The sequence below is a fragment of the Pyrus communis genome, chromosome 11, assembly GCF_041283825.1.
Source record: "Pyrus communis isolate YQ-2024b chromosome 11, ASM4128382v1, whole genome shotgun sequence".
Lineage (NCBI taxonomy): Eukaryota > Viridiplantae > Streptophyta > Magnoliopsida > Rosales > Rosaceae > Pyrus > Pyrus communis.
Window position 1 is genome coordinate 26,373,062 of NC_142575.1, and position 13,318 is coordinate 26,386,379.

Sequence of the window (13,318 nt, forward strand, 5' to 3'; positions counted from 1 at the left end):
ATGGACATTTGGATAAGGAGTGCAGAGAGTGAAAGAGATGGATGGGAGGAGGAAGAAAGGAAAGATGAGGGATTGGGGGCTACCCAATCAGAAGGAAATGAAAGAAGAAAGGTGAGGGGTGCTGCCAATCAGGGAAAATCAGAGAAGAGACCAACCAATCGGAAAAGAAGAGAAGAGAGAATGACCAGCCAGAGAGGGAAGAAAGGAGGGAAAGGAGGGAAGAGAGAAGGAGAGAAACTCAGTCATTTCCCCTTGACTCGTGACCCATTTTCAACGACCCGACTTCCTGCGATGATTCCGATGTTTTCCGGCAAGTTTGACACCATCTAACACCCCAACATCATTCCACAGCCTCCCTCTACTTATTCGACCCCAAGACTTATAAAATTTGGCTCAGGTCCATGAAGAATCGCACCGGTGGGTGCGATGGTTCCACGGCGACAATCTACCATTTCTAAAGCCACCATTGTCGATCTCCACCATCAAACAACTTCCCTTGAGCTCAAGAACAATGCCTAATCATTGGTTGACTTGATTTGAGGACGAATCAAGAAACACCCATTCTAGGGTTCCAGCGGGTTCGTGGTGATTTGAAGCTTTTTCTGGCTAAATTGGACTTGGCCACAGGTATAAAACTTACTCTACTCGTTTAGATCTTCATTCCTGTAAATTTTGAGAATTTTTGAAATTAGTTGAATTTTTCGGCGAATCGAGGCGGCCGACTGCTACGTGCGGCAACACATGGCCAGTGGGCCGACGCTGCTTTTTGAGTTAAATTTGATGTTCTGATGTCAATTTGATAACCATTTGTTATAGTTTGATAGTTTGAACCTAGTATGGAATACTACGTCACCTGACCATTTTATGATTCGACAATCCAACCGTTGGATCATCACCAAACTTTAATACGTTATAGTACGTAATATTTGAGGATATTAGAAACTTATGGATAGGGAATCTGACATACAGATCTTCCCAAATTGAATTTGTAAACTCGTAAAATAAAACGTTGACAACCACTTGAATTGTGATTGGCGGAGATCCGACCGTCGAATCGTGGTAAGATTTTAGTATGTTGTTTTAGAAGCATAATGTGGATATTTGGAAGTTACAGATCGGAAATCCGAGGTACAGATCTTCCGGATCGAGTTATGTAGGGTTGTGGACCCTATCGTCGATCTTTGACCAACGGTTGACTTTTGGTCAATGAGTTTCAAATCATTCTAGAACATCATTTGGGATGTGTTTCATCCAAGTTACATGTTCTATCAATAAAAATTTTGAGATGTGATTTGATATTTGTTCAAGGCGACGATCATTTGTGATGCCTCGATATTCATGCTAGAGAGTTGTAGCGTGGACTTCAGGTGAGTGGGTCTTTTTCTTTTTATAGTGTGTATGTGTGCATATATATATAAACTTTACAGTTTTCACAAATATTTTTGAATTGATTTATGCATATCATGCCATGATTAAATAATGTTATAAGAAATGTTGCACTATTGTGAAATGCCAAAATGATCCTACGGGATGAGTAGGTAAGTTCAAGTAAGTTTATGATGTTGATTAGAATCATTGAATAGTTGTGGCATGCTTATATTCATGTAGCTTGGTCATCATTGTTGCACCCTGGTGTTAGTGTTCGCCCCAGGCCAGGGCCAGTCCTTCACGTGTATGTTCATCTCCCACATCGCACGCTCGCCTTGGATCTAAGTAGCTGCCAGTCCTGTCGTACAAGTCACATTAGGCGACTCCGACTCGTAGGTGATCGCGCATAGCGCTAGTCTTCATGTGATCATAGCACAATAGCATATATTATACACCCAGTCATGTCATACAAGTTGCATTAGGCGACTCCAACTCATGTGCTAGCATAGATTGATGAGCCATAGGTGCAATCATACAAGTCGCATTAGGCGGCTCCGACTAGTGTGCTAGCATAAGTTGTTGAGCATCTGATTTTACTTATATTACTGTTGAGATTTTGTGATTTTAGGATGTCATGCCTTATTTATATTTTGCAGGCTACAGTAAGTATTTTCATATTATACGTAGTATGTATATTTTGGAAACCATACATGTTTTACGGCGAATGGTTATAACATTTTCAAAGGTTTTTATTAAAACTTTATTTTCAAACCCACTCACCCTTATTTTTTGCCCCTCTAGGTTTTAGCTGCTAAACTTTGTATCGACGAGGATTCTTGGCAAATCTCAATACAGGTGGCTATCTTTGAGGGTATAATCCTTATCCTATCTTACTGTACTTTTCTTATACTCTAACATCACATGTGAAATAGGTTCATTCCTGCTCACAGCACACTTTTGTATTTATGCTGTAACATTCCACATCGCCCAGAGGAGTGATCCTTAAATGTATATTCACATCCCTACCTAGCACAAGGCCTTTTGGGAGCTCACTAGCTTCAGATTCTGTTGGAACTCTGAAGTTAAGCGAGTAGCGCGCGAGAGCACTCCCAAGGTGGGTGACCCATTTGGAAATTCTCGTGTGAGTTCCCAAAAACAAAACTGTGAGGGCATGGTGGGGGCCCAAAGCGAACAATATCGTGCTACGGTGGTGGAGCGGGCCTGGGAAGTGGTTCGCCCCGGGTCGGGATATGACAATTTGGTATCAGAGTCTAACCCTGGCTACATGTGTGTCGACGAGGACGTCGGGCCCCTAAGGGGGGTGGATTGTAACATCCCACATTACCCAGGGGAGTGATCCTTAAATGTATATTCTCATCTCTACCTAGCACGAGGCATTTTAGGAGCTCACTGGCTTCAGGTTCCACTAAAACTATGAAGTTAAGCGAGTAGCACGCGAGAGCACTCCTAGGATGGGTGACCCATCGGGAAGTTCTCGTGTGAGTTCCCAGAAACAAAACCGTGAAGGCGTGGTGGGGGCTCAAAGCAAACAATACCATGCTACGGTGGTGGAGCGGGCCCGGGAAGTGGTTCGCCCCAGGCCGGGATGTGACATAGGCACTTTTAGGTTTAAATTTATTCACATTATCCACATCACTACACTTTATGGCTTCGTCACCTTCCTGGTGTCGGCCAACACAGCTCGATTAGAAGTCCTAGCAGATATTCCGGATCGAGGTATGTCACGATATCTTAGCGGGTTGTGTCGTGTAACATTCTTTTAAAGTGAACGAGTAATATGATTCGACCCTAAATCGACCCGTTAATAATATCAGGTAATATAACTCAACCCGTCATCCGTTAAAAATATATTTTAAATCAATAAATAATGAAAATATAAAAATTGAAATTCGGTGAATAGAATAAAGCGTAAACAACAATCAACGGTTAAATTTAATTCTAAGATTTATGGATTATGATGTCGATTTCAGAGTTGCCCCTTCATGAAAGTTGTAAGGTTTGTCATTAGGAGCGGTTGTGTGCGTGTGTGTGTATGCATATATTTTACATTTTTACACTCCTACAATAATTATTATTATTTTGCACTCAAATAAAAAATATTATCAAAGAGATTTGGAGGGTTTTAAAAAACTAAATGACCATGTAATCATCGTCTAAGCGTAGAGGACCCAACCACAAGCATTTATAAATACTTTCACATTTTTCAGACTTGTACATTAATAATTATGAATTCTATTTATAATTATTTTCAAGCTCACTCACCTTATTTTTTCGCCCCTCTAGGATTTTAGTGGCAAAGGTTTCGTGATGAAGATGATTGCTGGTAAAAGTTGTTATGTAGGAGACTCCTCCTTTCAGTATAAATGTCCTTACTTTTCTTTTACTGCAATTTATCTACACTCTGACATCACTTGTGTGATACAAATTCAATCCCGCTCACATGCGCACTCTAAATTAGTTACTTTTAGTTTTTAATTTATTCATATTTTTCACATCATTACGCTTTATGTCTTCGTCTCCTTCTGGGTGTCAACCATCACATCACGATTTGGATGTCTACATGGACATTCCGGGTCGGAGTGTGTCATTTTTAGTAGTTTAAAAAAATTAAAATTATCACAATAGCTTTTTCCTTAACGTGTCAAAACGGGTTACCAACGTGTCACTTTCGTATAAACCTGTTAAAACCCTATTATTAACGGGTTCTTATTGTGTGACCCAATAACAATCTGATTAATTATCGTGTTGACTCAAAACTCATATTTTTGTATTGTTTACGTGTCATGTTAACATTTCGTATAATAAATTGACAGATCAAGTCGGAGGGGACTGACAAATTGATTTCAACATTTGACGCGTAATCTCATTTGGAGTTTGATGTTTCTAACGTTAGCCATTAATCCTGGAATTATCATCATACAAATCATCATGGAACTGGAGCATTAACAATACAATTATGTGTTCTTTAATTTTTGTTTCAAATAAGAAAATAAAATGCGTTTGTACACTTACATAGGCTGAGAGTTTATCTTTTTTATTTCATTGAAGTCCTGTATTCAAGAATACCAAGACATCTAGTTTTTCCTAGAATAAATTACGGTTTGACCTCCTAAGCTATCATTTTAGTTGAAATTGACCATCTAAACTATTATGTTGATAAATTAGCCCACTGAACTATTTAAAATCAATCAATTAACCCCTTACCATTAGATTATTTTCATTAAATTTGACCAAATAAGGGATGAAATCTACCGACAAATGATCTATTGGCTGATTTCAAATAATTTAAGGGGCCAAATGGTAATTTACCCTTTTTCATACTCAAAATTTACCAGAGTATTATGGTTTAATGAGACAAGCAAATTGTGTGTGGGGTGCTTCATACACATGATATCTACTACATGATAACTATTTAATTTACAATTAATCCCCATATAATTTGCTTCATTATCATTACTTAAGGGATCCTTAAGCACAGATTGATGAGATTTAAATCCTATATTTATGGGGTCTAAAATCCTATATATTATTCATGAGACAGACTTTGACCACACAACTATTTTCCCTGATGAGAGCCAACATCATTTTCGCTGTTACTAGTAGGGACGACGTTGCCTAGCTTATGAGAAAGGTAATTCATGGATAAATATTCGCTACCCTTTTATTTTTTATTTTACTTCTTGTCAGCTGATAGAAATGACATATCCCGACCCAGAAAGTCCACTTGGACCCTCAATCAAGCTGTGCTGGCCGACACCTGGAAGGTGACGAAGCCATAAAATAGGATAGAGTGTAGAAAAATGTGAATAATTTGAACCTAAAAAATATTATTACCAGAGTGCGTTGCGAGCGGGAGCGAACCCATTTCACGCACGATGTCGGAGCATAAGTAAGGTACATGAGTGTGGGTAAGAATCATACCTTCAGAAATATCCATCAATACTAAGATTCGCCACAGATTCTTGTCGATACAAACTCAGCAGCTAAAACCTGGAGGGCACCAAACAGAGAGTGTGAGTAAGCAATAAAACCAAGCTTCCCAAAGTTATTACCTCTCTAAAAGTAATGCCCCTAAATGTAAAACCCGTATCGTTTTCCATAAGACAATACAACATATATACATAATCCAAACCATACTCAGAAATGACCAGAACCACAGTTTGCCATCAACTCCACCATGCAATAATAAGTAGGCCAAATGAACTTAATCAATACAAAATGATATATCAATCAGAGTCATCTAATATGACATGTACAACTTATCCATATCTCATCAATCATGGCTAGCATATAAGTCGGAGTCACCTATAGTGACCTGTACGACTTATTCATATCTCATCAATCATGGCTAGCCAATAGCTCAAAAAGTATACCTGCACACGAGTCGGAACCACCTAAAGTGGTCTGTACGACAAGACTGGGTGTAAATAAATATGCTCAAGTGCTACGATCACGTGAAGACTGTGCGAATAATCGCAGGTCACCTACGAGTCGGAACCACCTAAAGTGGTCTGTACGACATGACTGTGCACCTACCTTGGATCCAAGGTGAGCGTAAGGTGCGGGAGGTGAACATCACGTGAAGGACTGTGCCTTGGCCACGGGCGAGAGCACTAACACCGGGGTGCAGGTTTATGAGCTATATTATATCTCAACACAATCATACTCACTAACATCACTAACATCAACATGTACTCACCTGAGGCTTACCTGGGCGTCCGCGGTGTCATATAGCACTTCAAAGCATTCACAATAGTCAGGTCTAGGTAATATCCATATGAATATGCTATGATGCAATCTAAACCCAAACATTTCATGATATTCCCAAAATATATATAATATGGCGTAACATGTACAATCAATAACACCTTACTCCCAAACTATTTACTTTTGAGAGTAATCATTAGTGATAAGCCCAATTAGACCCTAGTTACATTAACTATCATACTTACCTTTCCTTACTTCAATTTATTGATTCTTCACACATTGATTTATGATCAACATTTAATCACCAAATCATAAAGCTAAATCTCACAATTCCCACCAATGTCCCTCACATTGCTCAATTCACTAAACAAGGCTATTGTCTCAATTATTTAATCTCATTTATTATATGGTTGCATCTAACGTCTTGTTAGACTGCCTACGTACCCTAAACAGGGATCAAACCATTCGTAGTTTGAAATGATTAATTGTAGGTAACAAGCATAGATCACTATAGAAGTGCTTGTGGAACTATCAATTATATGCCTATGAAAGAAAAAGGCCCACTCACCTGGAGTCCACGCTATGATTATCTTGCACGTACATCGAAACATCACGATCTATCGTCGCCTGTGACCAATTATCAAATCACGTCTCAAAGTTTTTACCGATAGAATACATAATTTACATAAAACATATCCTTAAGGACCTTCAAGAATAATTTGAGACCCATTAACCAAAAGTCAACCGTCGATCAAAGATCGACGTTAGGGTCTACAACCCTGTATAGCTCGATTTGGAAGATCCGCATATCAGATTTCCAATCTGCAACTCCCAACGATACACAATATGTTTCTAGAATAACATATTAAAATTTCATTACGATCCAACGGTTGGATCTCTGCCATTTACCCAAAACCAAGTGGACGTGAACATTTATTTTACTAACTTACAAATTCAATTCGGGAAGATCCGTACATCGGATTCCCGATCCATAAATTCCTATGATCTTTAAATATTACATATTATAATGTATCCAAGTTTGGTGATGATCCAACGGTCGGATCGTCGATTCACATTTTCATCAAGCAACGTATCGTAACGAATTTAGGTTTCAACGATTAACCTATGTCATTCAAATAACAAAACTGAATTCAAGACATTCGACATAGCCTAAAAATAGCATTGGCGGCCCACTGGCCACGCGCCGCCGCACGCTCCGCCGCGGGTGGCGGTCGGCCGCCTCGACTCGCCGGAAAATCCAACTATTTCCAAAAATTCTCAAACTTCACAGAAATGAATATCTCAGTGAGTGGAGCAACTTTCATACCTGTCACGAAGTCCAAAAGTGGACGGAAGATGGTCAATTTTTCCCACAAAGCTGGCGGGTGCCTAAAACTTCCCGACGTCGATTCGTCGTCTACGGTGGTCCAACGGGGTCAAGGTTGGTTGGGTTTTGCTCCTGGGATGATGGGCTACAAAGCCCAAGTGGTGGCATCGGCCATCGCTTTGCCGATTTGCCGAAAAATCGAAAAGGATGGCCGGAGCACTATTGATTTTCGTCAACTTTCGTGGCCTCAAACCGCCACATCCCATGGTTAATCAAGGTGGTTCTTGGGTGGGTTTTGTAGAGGGGAATGAGAGTTTCAAGATGGTGGTGGTGGCATCGAAAAACTCCATTGGAGTTGGCCGAAATCGGCCTTGAAAGATGGGTAGTCGGAGAGGTGTACGGACGGAACCCACGGGAGCTTTTCCCCCCTTTTTTTCTTTCTTTCCTTTTTTTTTTCTTTTCTCATTTCTGATTTTTGGCTTCACCCCACAAAGTGGGGATTTAATTTAATTAATACTAAACCTTGAATAACCAATTTCGAACGTCCGTAACTATACCGATATAATCTGGACTTGCAAACGGCTTTCGCCTATACGTTCGTACCAACGAGTACTACGAGGATATGATAAAAGAATAAGTCCCATATCTCTCAAGTCGATGGTCAACGGAAGTCAAAGTCCTTGCCTCTAGGGCAATTTCGTAAATTTAGGCTTTTAAAATAAAATAAAAACGTAAAATTTGGAACGGGTTGTCACAAGAAACATGTCTACATATAAAATGAGAAGGAGAAAGTGAAGTTTTTAAAATACTATAAAATACCCTCCAATAATTAGATATTTAAAATATTACTATTTAATTAGTGAGGGACAAAATAGTAAATTTAGAACAATTTGAATGAAATTAAAATCTTAAACAAAATAAATGGGGTAAATCTCAATTTACTACCCTCAAGTTTCATGGTTTTCAACATTTAGTATATGAAGTTTTTTTCGTCCTAGATTTATACCTAAAGTGTTAATTTTGGGATAGTCTCATACATCCATTAGTCTGGCTATTAAGTCTTCCGTTAACTGATGATGTGGCATCCATGTGGACAATGACTGGGCGCCATGTGTCATTAAAAAATTAATTAAATAAAAGTATTAAAAAAAAAAAAAAAAAACCAGAAGACCTCCGTCTTCCCTACCGGACACCCCTCAATCCCCTCCACATCTCCCAGGGTAAGCCCTAATTTGCGTGCAGAGATGGTAGATGTGAACAAGTTAGCGTATTTCCAAGTGATCACAGGCCTCGAAGACTCCGATTTGTGCGTGGAGATCCTTAACACTCATGGCTGGGACCTCGAGCTCGCGATCTCCTCCTTCACTCTAAAAAACATTTCAAAACTCAAAAACTTTTTCCCCTCATTTCTTCTCTGCCAAAAATAGAGCATTCAGCTCTCAAACTGGTTATGGTTCAAGGTCCACAGAAGGGTGAAACCTTAGAATTTGTATCCGGATCCAAGGTCCGAATCGCCCGTGTTGTTCGGGGCAACAACCTCCCGATCAAACACTCCGGCATTTCCTTTAAGCACCTCTCCATCGAATATGAATCAGGCAAATGGGTTCTCTGATACCTCGACTCCTCAAACCGCACTGTTTTGAATGGGTCGGATATCCCCCCAAATACGCCTATGGATCTCACTGACGGCAACAAAATCAAAATCGGTGAGTACACTTTCGTCGAGGTAAGGAACGCCAGCTACGAAGAGAGTCGATTGAGATGGAACCCTAGGCGTGTGGCGACGGCAATGGAAGCTATTGTGGTGCTGGTTTCGGAAAGTCGGGGAAGGAAAGGTAGGGTTGCGAAGGAGAGCGAGGAGATATCGGAGGTAGAGAGAGTGAATATTGAGAAAATTGAGGTTGCAGGGAAACGAGGAAGGGGCCGACCACCCAGAGCTAGGGTTTTGAAGGCTGAAGTTATGGAGGAGAAGCCTGTAGAGGAAAATTTGGCACAACAAGTGGATACGAGGAAAACTCGGAGCTCTAGGATCGAGGAATTGGGGAAGATCCCAGGTAGAACCTCCACAGTCTCCGATGCTGGCGGTGGGGACGGCCTTCATTCCATTCCTCAACCGTCGTACTAATCTGGATAGTCGTCAAACCCTATTGCGGCACCTGGATTTTTTGGGGAAGGGAAGAGGCTGGGTTTTCGAGGAAGAAAAAGGCATTCTGGGTTTTTTTTTTTCTTCCAACTTTTATTTAATTAATTTTTTTTAATGACACGTGGCACCCAGTCATTGTCCACATGACACCACGTCATCAGCTAATAGAAAATTTAACTGTCAGACTAACAGATGTATAAAACTGTTCCAAAATTAACACTTTAGGTATGACTCTAGGATGAAAAAAAACTTCATGTACTAAATGTTGAAAACCACGAAACTTAAAGATAGTAAATTGAAATTTACCCAAATAAATAATTCGAAAAAAGAAAACAATGATTGCGGTGTCATGGCTTTGCTTCATTTTTTTAAACAAAAAAACAATCCTAAAAACATAATTTAATAAAAAAAATCAAAATACCACGCACATATGTGTATGATAAGAGGCTAGATATAGCTATTATTCATCTTCTATAAATTCAAAGTTAGTGGTAGAGTTGTCGAAATGAGCTTGAAGGGGAAATGTATGTTAAATTATCAAGAAAACATAATGTTAGAGAGACTAAATTTGTAGATAAAATTTACAAACTAAACAATGTACCACCAATAGGAATGAGAACGTTTATGACTTAAATCGTAATCTAATCATCAACTTCCATATCATTTAATCTGCAAAAGTTTATTTGTAAATTTAATTTTCTTAACATTATCCCTTGAAAAATGTATTCTTTTAATGAATTGAAATAGGCAGAAGCACAGCTGGAAAGTTAGCCCATCTGGTGATGTTTTTCTTTTCGGTAACAAATCTGGTGAAGCTTTCATTTTGATAGAAAAGAATAATCAACGACTGCTCAAACAAAATAGGAACAAAATGATAATTTTACATGTTTTAAATCAATGTTCAAGCATACATCGTTTTTGTGGGGGGTGGGGTGGGTGGTGGTGGTGTTAATTATTCTTCATTTGGTTTTGAATATTTTTATTTAAAAAATATGTAACCAGATTTAAAACATAAATTTTAAATTTTAAAAAGACAACAGCTACAACCGTACGCGTGTGGAAGACAGAATCAGAAAAGCCAGAAATCTAGGACCCCGGATCTGTAACAGAGTCATCCCGTAAGATTTCCCTTGTCAACATGTGTAAAATGAAGACCCAGTTGGGGTTTATCCCCTTAAAATAACCTGCACTAGCTACCGCCTTAAAATAACCTAATTAATTTGGTAGTGCAGCATTACCCACCCCCCCTTAAAATAACCCAATTAATTTGGTAGTGCAGCATTACCCACCCCCCCTTAAAATAACCCAATTAATTTGGTAGTGCAGCATTAGACCCACACAAAACATACCATATTATATGATGTGTTCGTTTTCATTTGGAAATTGAATAGAATATAGACTCCGCATTATCCGGCATCATATTCAATCAAAGCGAAAATCGAGTACTACTAGACAAATGAAGGAAACCAATTCAAAGCGGCATAGGGTCCATAAAAAGCGAAGCAACATGCAATTATCTTTCATAAATTTCCCCACGTGGGTGAAGTCGTCTCCTCTTTTGTAAAGTAGATTCTCAATTATTGGACTAGTAGAAAAACTACTTGCATGACAAAATTTTAGGCGACAAAGCAAATTTTGTGCTTAAGTACACTTGCATGACAACAAATATGTATGCTGTTGTGCAAAATGTCTGTCAAAAAAAAAAAAAACCAAAACCATTGCGTGACGAGAAAGTTCGTTGGGCGAGGATGATTTGCTCAACGATAGTTTTTGTTTGTTGTTAGACTCGAAAAAATTAGCGTTAAATTGAGAATTTGGCGCCCAATTTTGCACCGAAAAGAACTATATTACGCAATGAATAGTTTCGTTGCCTCGAAAATAGTGGTCGATGAATGTCTTTCAAACCCCTATTGGACGACCAAAGATTTTCTAGCTAATTAGAATAATTGAAATTAAAATTCTGTAGTCATGTTTGATATTACACACGATTATGCTGCTGCTCTAGCAGTTTCTCCATATGGCTAGGCATTCCACAATGCAATATTGACATGTGAGGGAGAAGGATTACAGATAGGTAAAACCCAATTTGTATGGATATTACGGTTGTTTTTTGTTGTAAAGTTAATTTCATAATTAGAATAGGTCCGTACACCAATATTTACTTATCATACATCTATTTCAATTTTCGATTATGGATCAAATAAATTAAAAAAAATTAATGAACAAAAATTAATAAAAATGTATAAAAGCCTAAAAAAAATATGAATAGCACTATCTTAAAAGTAAATGTTGATGATTATACTTGGTTATTTGTTACAAGTTTTAGTCGGATGTGGACAATATGTAAATGGACAAAAATATTTTCTGCCTTTCTATTTTTTATTTTACTTCTTGCCAGCTGATAGAAACATCTGAGCCAAGAGTCGGAAATGCAAGATATCTAGGACCCCGGATCTGTAACACTGTCAGATTTGCCTTATCAACATGTGTAAAATGAAGACAAAATAGGGCTTTGTCCCCTTAAAATAACTAATTTGGTACTACAGTAAATAGATACGAACCCAGAACCACGCGAAACATATGAGATTATATGACCGGTTCGCTTTTACCACTAGACCTGGCATTAACCGGCATCATCTTCCATCAAAATGGCACTGGATCCCGTAAAAAGCGAAGCAACATTATCTTTCATAGATCCACAAGGACCAAAATCCTAGTGAAATTAGGAACACGCACCATGACAAACCCTTGCACGGCAATAGGTCTCGGAACTCCTCGTTTATATCCTTCCACATATCCATTACTTGTTTGTTAAATACATCAAGCGTCTCTTGCTCAGACACCTTATATTGCTTCATATAGCAATCAATGCTAGAAAGTAGACCTGGCATTCGTGTCGTGTTTCTCGTGTTCGTGTCGTTTTCATGTCATACCCGATAGCTTAACGGGTCGTGTCGTGTAATACCTGTTAAAGTAAACGGGTAATATGATCCGACCCGAAATCAACCCGTTAATATTATCAGGTAATATGACCTAACCTGTTACCCGTTAAGAAAATTATATTTTAAATCAATAAAAATGAAAAGAAAAACATAATTTGATTCCAAAAAATGTAAAACATAATACTAAATTAGTATATACATACTAAATTTCGGAGTTGACCCCTTAATGAAAGTTGTAAAGCTTTTCATTACGAGTGATTACATTTTTCACACTTATTATTATTAATTTTTCACTCAAATAAATAACATTGTTCATGAGATTTGGAGGGTTTTAAAAATCTACACTTATTTATACTTTCATCAAGTATAACATAAGATTTTATGATATCCACTAGTGTAAATATTTTAAATTGAAGATCGAATTCATTCATTGTATTCATATAGGGTCAATGAGTGTAGCTGTAAAAAATCATCAAAATCGGAGTTAAAATAACCGTTAAATCGTAATTTTTCGTTTAGAACCATCGAAAAGTTTTGTTTCATTACTTGATCTCTGAATGTTTGTTTGTTTGCAATTTTTGGCATATGCGATCTCGAAGCATATATAAACAAGTTTAACGGTTGGATCATTGAAATTAGTTTCGTATAATGCGTATCCTATCAAAATGATAGATTCACTGACACTTAAGAGTTTATTTATACTTTCATTAAGTATAACATAAGATTTTGTGGTATCCACTAGTGTAAATATTTTAAATTGAAGATCGAATTCATTCATTGTATTCATTTAGGGTCAAGGAGTGTAGCTGT

General features: G+C 38.1%; 1 pseudogene; it reads left to right on the top strand.

Annotated features, from left to right (window-relative positions):
• Positions 1–9,548, top strand: LOC137742859 (FHA domain-containing protein At4g14490-like; annotated as a pseudogene).
• The last annotated feature ends 3,770 nt before the right edge of the window (positions 9,549–13,318 follow it).